Source organism: Lolium rigidum, chromosome 2 (genome assembly GCF_022539505.1).
Source record: "Lolium rigidum isolate FL_2022 chromosome 2, APGP_CSIRO_Lrig_0.1, whole genome shotgun sequence".
NCBI classification, from domain to species: Eukaryota; Viridiplantae; Streptophyta; class Magnoliopsida; order Poales; family Poaceae; genus Lolium; species Lolium rigidum.
In genome coordinates, this window is record NC_061509.1 from 292,188,694 (window position 1) to 292,196,669 (window position 7,976).

At 43.0% G+C, this 7,976-nt stretch overlaps 1 pseudogene; it reads right to left on the reverse strand.

Moving 5' to 3' along the window:
* Window positions 1-205: 205 nt before the first annotated feature.
* On the reverse strand, window positions 206-7,564 carry LOC124691137 (annotated as a pseudogene).
* Window positions 7,565-7,976: the final 412 nt, after the last annotated feature.

The following is a 7,976-nucleotide window of genomic DNA, read 5'->3' on the forward strand; positions in this document are numbered from 1 at the left end:
GAGATCTCTGGACGAGGCCGATCTTGAGCCTGTGTTTTCTTTCTTTCTGTTGGAAAAGAGGTTTCATTACTCCCAACTTGCTTTCAAAAAAAAGAAGGAAAAATATAAATGAATGAAGTATTTGAATCATACAAAATTATGAAATAAAATATTCCATTAAATTAAAGTTTATACTTAAGAGCACCGTTGTGGTGGGAGATTTTACCTTCACATTTGTTTGTAGTTATGAATCTGGATCACAATTCACTTCTGAAATCCTTCCATCGGACATGCGCAATCTTTGGCCAGCTTTCTCCATCAGGTGCTCGGCAGCTCTCAATCAGGCGCTCACAACCACAAAAACATATATGTTGGATGGAGGATGGAAGATCTGGTAAAGATGATATGTTTGGGCAGTCACGGATATCGAGTTTCGTCAGACTGGAGAAGCACTTGAGATTTCCTGGCAGGGACCTCATTTCACACTTACGTAATGACAGGCACTTGACATAAGTGAAATTTGGAGAGTCTTTAAATGACACAAATGGCTCCTTGCATTCTTCAAGAGAGAGAAATGGTGGAACTGTAAAACCTTCAGCTAAGAGCATTTGGTTGAGCATCGCAAGGCTGCTAACATAGAGTGACTTCTGGACTCGAAACTGTCCGATGCACTCTGCAGTTAGCTTCGGGACATCTGTCAATCTTACGTGCTGAAGTTGCAGAGAAGACAGGCCTTCAAGAAAGCACAGATCAGGCATACCTCTTAGCATTAGTGATTTAAGGGAGGTCAGATGACCAATCGACAAAGATGCAGAGCTTCTGCAGCCAAGCATGGACAAATATTTCAGGTGCGGCAAGTCACTACTGAAGAGATTGGCTGCAACAACGCATCTGTATATAAAGAGCGTATTAAGCACTGACGGCATTAAATCTGCTCCGCCTTCCAAGTCCAAAGAAGGGCAGGAAATCAATATTACATCCAAAAGAGAGGTAGCAACTCGTAAGCCCCCTAATGACCTGAAACACCAGCATTCTCTAATGATTAAGTACTCGAGCTTATGCAAATGTTGGAAGACCTCTTGTGACGGAAGTGTAGTTAAAGTCATGATCTCCACTAAGGACAAATCTTTCAGTGAAGTGAGACCATCCAGGCATACAGCTAATGCCCCGTCTTTGATACTGCATGAAGAAAGAGTAAGTCGACAAAGACCTGATGGTGGAACCAGAAGCATCCCGATGTGCCTTCCATAAATGAATCTTATCCTCTTCTGGTGGCAACATATCCATGCCTTGATGATATCCTCTTTCAGAATTGTTGCGTCATTCTCAGCATTTGCAATGGTTTGAAGATGTGACATGTCAGTATCCATCAATGTCATCAACTGCTTCAGAGATGAGAGGTCTGATGAAATTTCTTTCCTAATTTCCTCTCCGGAATCCACCTCCCATATGGAAGCAAGTTGTGATGCCAAGTACTCTGCCCTCATGATGTTCTCACTCTGATCATGTTGTTCTAGTTCAGCATTTGTAATAAACATAAGCAGTGGGCAACTGGTAATTGATAAGTGTGTAAGTTCTGCTGGAAGACAAGATAATGTTTTCAGACTTGGGACATTCTTGAGCAGCAGTTTAGAGCAATGCCTAAAGAGCTCTGTATTGATTGGCAAGCTTTCTAATGCAGTGCAATTAACAAGCTTAAAAGATTCCAAATTCTCAAAATGTGAACTCTCGAGTAACCATCTTGGATACGTTGCAGATTTGAAACCCTCTATTTTGAGGCCCATAAGTTGTGGCGGCGGCACCAAACCTTCTAGAACTTCTAACTGTAAACTAACCTCCGAATTCATGCCATCATTGCAACTCCAGACAAGCTTCAAGCTTCCAAGATGACTTTTCTGATATAGCTTCGACTCCAAGGCTTCATCTTTTCCGTTGACATTCTCGAGATTTTTTATACATAAACTACCACTAAGCTCTTTCATCTCTCTGAGTTGTCCTAACTCACATCCCTTCTGCTTTTGCACACAAAATTCTTTAACATGTTGGAGCAAACCTAGCTTGCCTATATAAGGGATTTGAGGCAACGTTTCTTCAAACTCATATAACTCACGATAGCCCTCAAGATGTTGTAGCTTACTTAAATTGCAGAGTTTGTCAGGTAAACTCTTAACTTTATGGTTCAACTGAAGTAACTGTAAGTGGTAAAGAGAACATAATGAACCAGGTAATTCAGCAATGGAAGTTCTAATGAGGTTTAAATACCGAAGGTGTTTCAGTTCGCCAACAGTTTCAGGCAGCTTGCTACTATTGTAAAAGCACAAATGGAGTACACGCAACTTCTTCAAATTTTGCAGTACATGATGGAAAATATCACTCACATCGTCTGTAAGTGGGTCAATGCAGATAACAGTGCGCAGATTATGTAGCTTGCAGATGATGTGCTTATGCTGTTTCATACTCTCAACACGAACAGATAGATGTCGAACAGTGCATGGTATTTCTGTCACCTTATCATCCTCTAATCGGAAGCAGTGTTCTTTAGAGAGTGACTCTGCCAAATCATGAAGAAGATCATGCATAATGTAGCCTGGCTCTTCAAATTCTTCAGAAAATGGTTGCAAGAAAGACCCAGAAGCCATCTCATTGAGGTAATCCTTTCCAACATCTACCATTCTCCTGTTCTGGTTGCATGGATCAATAAGTCCCTCCGCTATCAGCAGGTGAACCAACTCATCAATGTTATACTTGTGCCCTTTCGGAAACAAGCTGCAATATAGAAAGCACCTCTGCAGATGTGGATCTAACTTATGATAACTCCACAACAGGGCTGTTCTAGGCTCGTTTAAGCTGTCAATCTTTAAAGTTAGAGCATCTTTCCAGGCAGAGATATTCATTTTCCCTTTCAACTGGGAGCCCACAACTTTTGCAGCCAAAGGAGATTGTCCAAGCCTTTTAGCTATCTTCTCTGCAATTGCTTCTAGCCTTTGAAGCAATGGAGGGTTGCTGATTTCTGCTCCAGTGAAGGCATAGTGTTTGAAGAGTGTCAAGAACTGAGCATCTTCCATGCTTTCCAAACGGAGCCCCCTTTCACAGCAAAGAGCCGCAGGAAATGTATCCCGGCGAGAAGTTACTAGTACTTTGCTTCCCTTTTGCTGCGAAACTAGAGGAGCTAAAAATTGGTCCCATTCCATCTGACTGCTCGAGTCATCAAACCAAACATCATCCAACACAAGCAAGAATTTCTCTGATTTTTGCAGTATGTCCCTTAATTGGCACTGGAGAGTATCCAGATTACCAACGCGTGGGCACTCCCGCTTAGCTGCGGATTCAATAATCTCACATGTATGACGATGGACATCAAGTCTACGTGAGACGCAAACCCACATCCGAGCATCAAAATGGTCTTGCACCCTCTGGTCATTGTAAACATGTTGTGCCAAGGTGGATTTTCCCATGCCTCCTGCTCCAATAATGGCCAAACCCGAATATATAGCTGAATTAGCCTCTGGACCAACCGGCTTAGTAAGAAGGTCTATTATATGATCGCGATCTTTGTCACGGCCAATTACTTTCAGAGGTGGTAATGATGTGGCCAGAGGAACAAGGGATGTTTGTACAAAAGGGCCATCTATACTGTTGCCAGCTGGTAAGCAAAGAAGTGCACGGAACACCTTGCCTTTTGCCAGAATGGCCTTCAGTTCATTCAGCTGGCTAATTAGCTTCCTATTCTTGGAGCACAGATTGGACAACCGGTTGGAAGCAGCATGCAGAGGCTTCAGAATAGGGCTGATGGTGGAATAATGTGGTGGCGAGGTACCCTTCCCGCTCTTTGCTTTGCGCTCGAGGAGGTTGTATTCGTGCATGTCGAGCAGATCTTCAGCTTTGTAGAAGGCTTCTTTGAGTTCTTGAAGCCACTTGTCCAGCTTGGCCCTGTGGTTGCTCTTGTTAGCTGCTTCAATCATCAGCTCAAACTGTGGCATGATGGCGGTCTCCAGTTCATGGAGCTCACTCGCCATGTCAACACCAAGGTACCTGGAAGCATCAGCGAGGAGCTTCTTCAGGATCGGCGATGCTGCCATTTGTAAGCCAGCCAGCACCACCTCCGCCATTGAATTGCAGATTTTTGGATGTCTTCAGCTAATTTATAGAATGCATGGATCTCAGGTGTAAAGACATGAAAACAGGGAAAGGTGGTTAAATTGGAGTCTTGGATAGTTGGATCCTGGATGCAGGAGGAGATGAAGAAGCGTTTATCCAGGGGGACAAGGGCGGAACATCGACACGTAAATCATGGTAAACAGGAGCAAAACAAAGTCTCCCCTCTTTCTTTTGGAGTTCTGTTCTTTTTTTGTATGGAAAGGCGCGAGGAAACGAAAAAAGAGCAATAAAAATGCTTCTGGAGGGGCAAACAAGCAGTGAAGACAACAACAGATGAAAAACCTGTAGAAGTGTTAAACAATGAGATAAGTTAGAGAATTGCAAGGGTGAGAAGTCGAGAAAGAGCACAGCCCAAATAGTAGATTTTTCATTCTTCGCTTTTGTGCCACCAGAAGTATTTCTAGAGGAAAATAGAGGGGAAAACCTAGCAAGTGAAAACAGCAAGCGAGTTCTGAATCTTACGTGGATTATGGACCTCGGCAGCAGAGTTGTTGGAGCGACACGGCGATGAAAGGGATGCAAGGTCACCGGAGAGGCAGATGGGAGCCAGTGTTCTGTTGCAAGAGAAATGAGATGCAGAACTCTCCAAGCAGTAGGCAACCAAGACAACCCTAGATCTGATCCAGTGTACATCGACTGATCCAGCCAGTTGCCATTAATTAAGTTCAGCTGTGCTGGACTCACTGAAAAACCAAACATGGAGACTGTGGATAGCTCACTAATCAATGATTAAAATACATGCAAGTAGCCTAAAGCCCTAACCTATACCCAATAAAATAAAAGCAAGTGACTGTCCATTCATATTATGAAATTACTTGATCAAAGAGCACCTGTTAACCTAAAGGAATATACCATAACCAAGTCTTCAACAGGGGCAGATATCTCTCGGTAATTAGTACTTAGTTTTCATATTGAATTCTGGTTGTAATAACTATCTACTTCAAATAAAGGAAGCCGCATGCATCAATTGATGCAGAGGCTGGGGAATCCCATTTCGAAAAAAAAAATTAGTACTTAGTAGTACTGGGCTCTGCGAACACGAGATCAGTAACTTAACAACATCTAGTTTGTGTTAACCGCTGAATCTTCACCAGTTAGACCACATTTGTTTGCATACCATGTAGGAGTCAAAGAACTTAAAGAACTATCCTCTGATTGTGCGCACCACATCAAAACCCTCTAAGTCAGTGAAATGGTTGATAACATTACCTGCTTCTCCTATTTTATTGTCCATCATCAGCAGTAGCCTTTCATGCTTCGCAAGTGCCATTGTCTCAAACTCTCAATTATGAAAGCTATGAGCAACAATAAAATATGACTCTCTTGGTCTTCGTTGGATCCATTATTACATGAGATGCACTTCTCGTATAGCATTAATCTTGGAGCAGCATGACCGAAGAAGAATGGAGAGACTATGACAATCCAGAACACAGAGGCAGGAGGGATGGCAATGCAAACAAAGTAAGAAACACGCCACTGAGCTACTCCAGAGAATACTGAAAGATTACCCGTGTTAAATTTGCAAAAGTTACCTATGTTGCAGCCTTGCAGGCATATGTTCTTTATTTCTCATTTCCTTTCTTTCTTTGGGAGTGTAACAAACACGCTAAGGAAGAATTGATAGGGCCAGTTCCACCTGCCATGTAGTTCAGTTGGATCACTGTTGCGAATTGAATGATCAAAAGATCTACTGGGAGAGAAGATAATTACCCAAATGGACAGGGATGTGCAAACATCCTACCATGAATGGGCATTACAAAGGAACATTGCACATTTGTATATACTACAGCCAATATGCAACAGAATCAATTGATAAGAATAAACTTTCCGAAAGATAATTGGCACTATTGTTATTGACAGTCAATATTTTACAACCTAAATTACAACATATCTATGAGACTGCAGTAGTGACCCAAAGACAAGATCACAACAAAGTGCAAACAATGCAACAGTTCAGAACAAGGCTAAGACTTTTTTTTTCTAAAAGCGACAAGTAAAAGGTAATGCTTTTCCCAAAATTAATTTCTCCCTTCTCTTCCTTTTTCTCTGCCATCACCGGTCTTTTATGCCTTTTTTAACTGAACCGGTATTTTATGCTTTCACTTGCCATCCTGTAAGATCCAAAATCTATAACCAAGAAATATAAATGATCACCCAACACATGCCGAAAGGTCGAAAATATTATTTTGATCAATTGTTAGATCAACAAACACAATAATGGCATCTGACTAAGGGTATTTCCTCTTGGTGATCCAATTATTTGGACGAGTATAGTGCCTATTTTATATATGATAAACCCTTATATGTATAAGGAACATATTAAAGCAGATAATCCCGCTACCTCAAAATAGTTTAACCAACTGCCTCAAGGCATTTCTCAGGGTGATATGATAGTATCATCTTATCACGTTAGACTACAACTATCAAATCCATGATGGAGTTTGCCAAAGCATAGACTTCATGACTAGGATTTTCATAACAGAACCTTCATGTATTTATGCACCAGTTCAGGAAGCTAGTGCAGAAAGCTAAGACATCAGGGCAATCAGTTCCACTTCCACCTGCGGCTGCCCTAGAGTAAAACAGGATTATTCCTGCGAAACTAAAAGATCATAATATCCACTAGGAAAGCGAAATATAAATTTCCACTTAATCAGATAAGAAACATATCCAATGGACAGAACATAGGCGAGCATTCTACCATTAATGGACGTCACAAAAGAACAGTGAACTATATACCAAATTTTTAACAGAACCATCGAGTGATTTTTGGTAATGTTCGCTCTCTTTTTGAGAAAGAATAGAACGCAATCCAAATTAAACATCTAAAGTGAACAAAAGACGATAATGTAACAAAGTAGAAACAAAGGAACAACTCAGAATCAAACCAATCCTTTCTCACGAGCCAGAGCGAGGCAGTGAACGCACTGTACGCCGAATCCAGGTCGTATATGAGCTGTCTGGCATGTTGCTCCGAGAGCTCGTCCCCAGCCCCCACCGTATGTAGCTTTGCGAGCCACTCGTTCACCTTGACATTCCCCTCGAGTTCGAAGTCCGGGCCCGGCGGCAGGACAGTGCCTATCTTCCCCATTGAGCCTGGAGAAGCGTGGAGCAGGGGGGCGGACCTGGTCGTTGTCGAGCATATTGGAGCTTGACAGCGCCCATGGCGGTGATGAAGCTCCATACGGACATGGCGATGGCGGCAGCGGCCGGCGCGGAGCAGGATGCGGTGGCAGCACGAAGCTCGATGGTGGCGACGACGCCAGACTGGGAAGAGGCTGAGGGTGGTGGGGGCAGTGGAGGAGGTAGGCCTGGACGAAGCGGCCCCCGCGAGGGAGGGGGAGAGGGGGTTGAACTGGGAGACGAGGTTGAGGCAGTTGGCCTCATCGGCGGCGGCGAAGAGGAGGTCAGGGACGTCTTGTTCCATTTTCAGTTTTAATCTAAGCCACCCCTCTATTTTGTTTTCAAAACGAGGCAAGACTTGCCATTTTCTTTTTTCTTTTTTTTTTGCGGAGGAAAGAAATTTCATTAACTTTGAGCCAAGTTACAATCAGCAGCAACAGCTGCAGCAACTTCCTGGGGGAAGTCCCTCAGCCAGAATTCAGTTCTAGCACTAACTCGGCTAAGCTTAGCTAGCTCGTGGCTCACTACATTAATCCCACGACTAATCTTAGCTATACTAGCATCTCTTTCCTGTAACAATTCACGGATAACACTGGTTTTAAAAGCATAAACTGACATATTTGGTGAGGAGCCCTTGATCAACTCGGCAGCTTCAGCACAGTCTGTCTCAATCGTGAAGTTCAAGCTTGTCCGATGCAGCGCTAGACGAAGCTCTT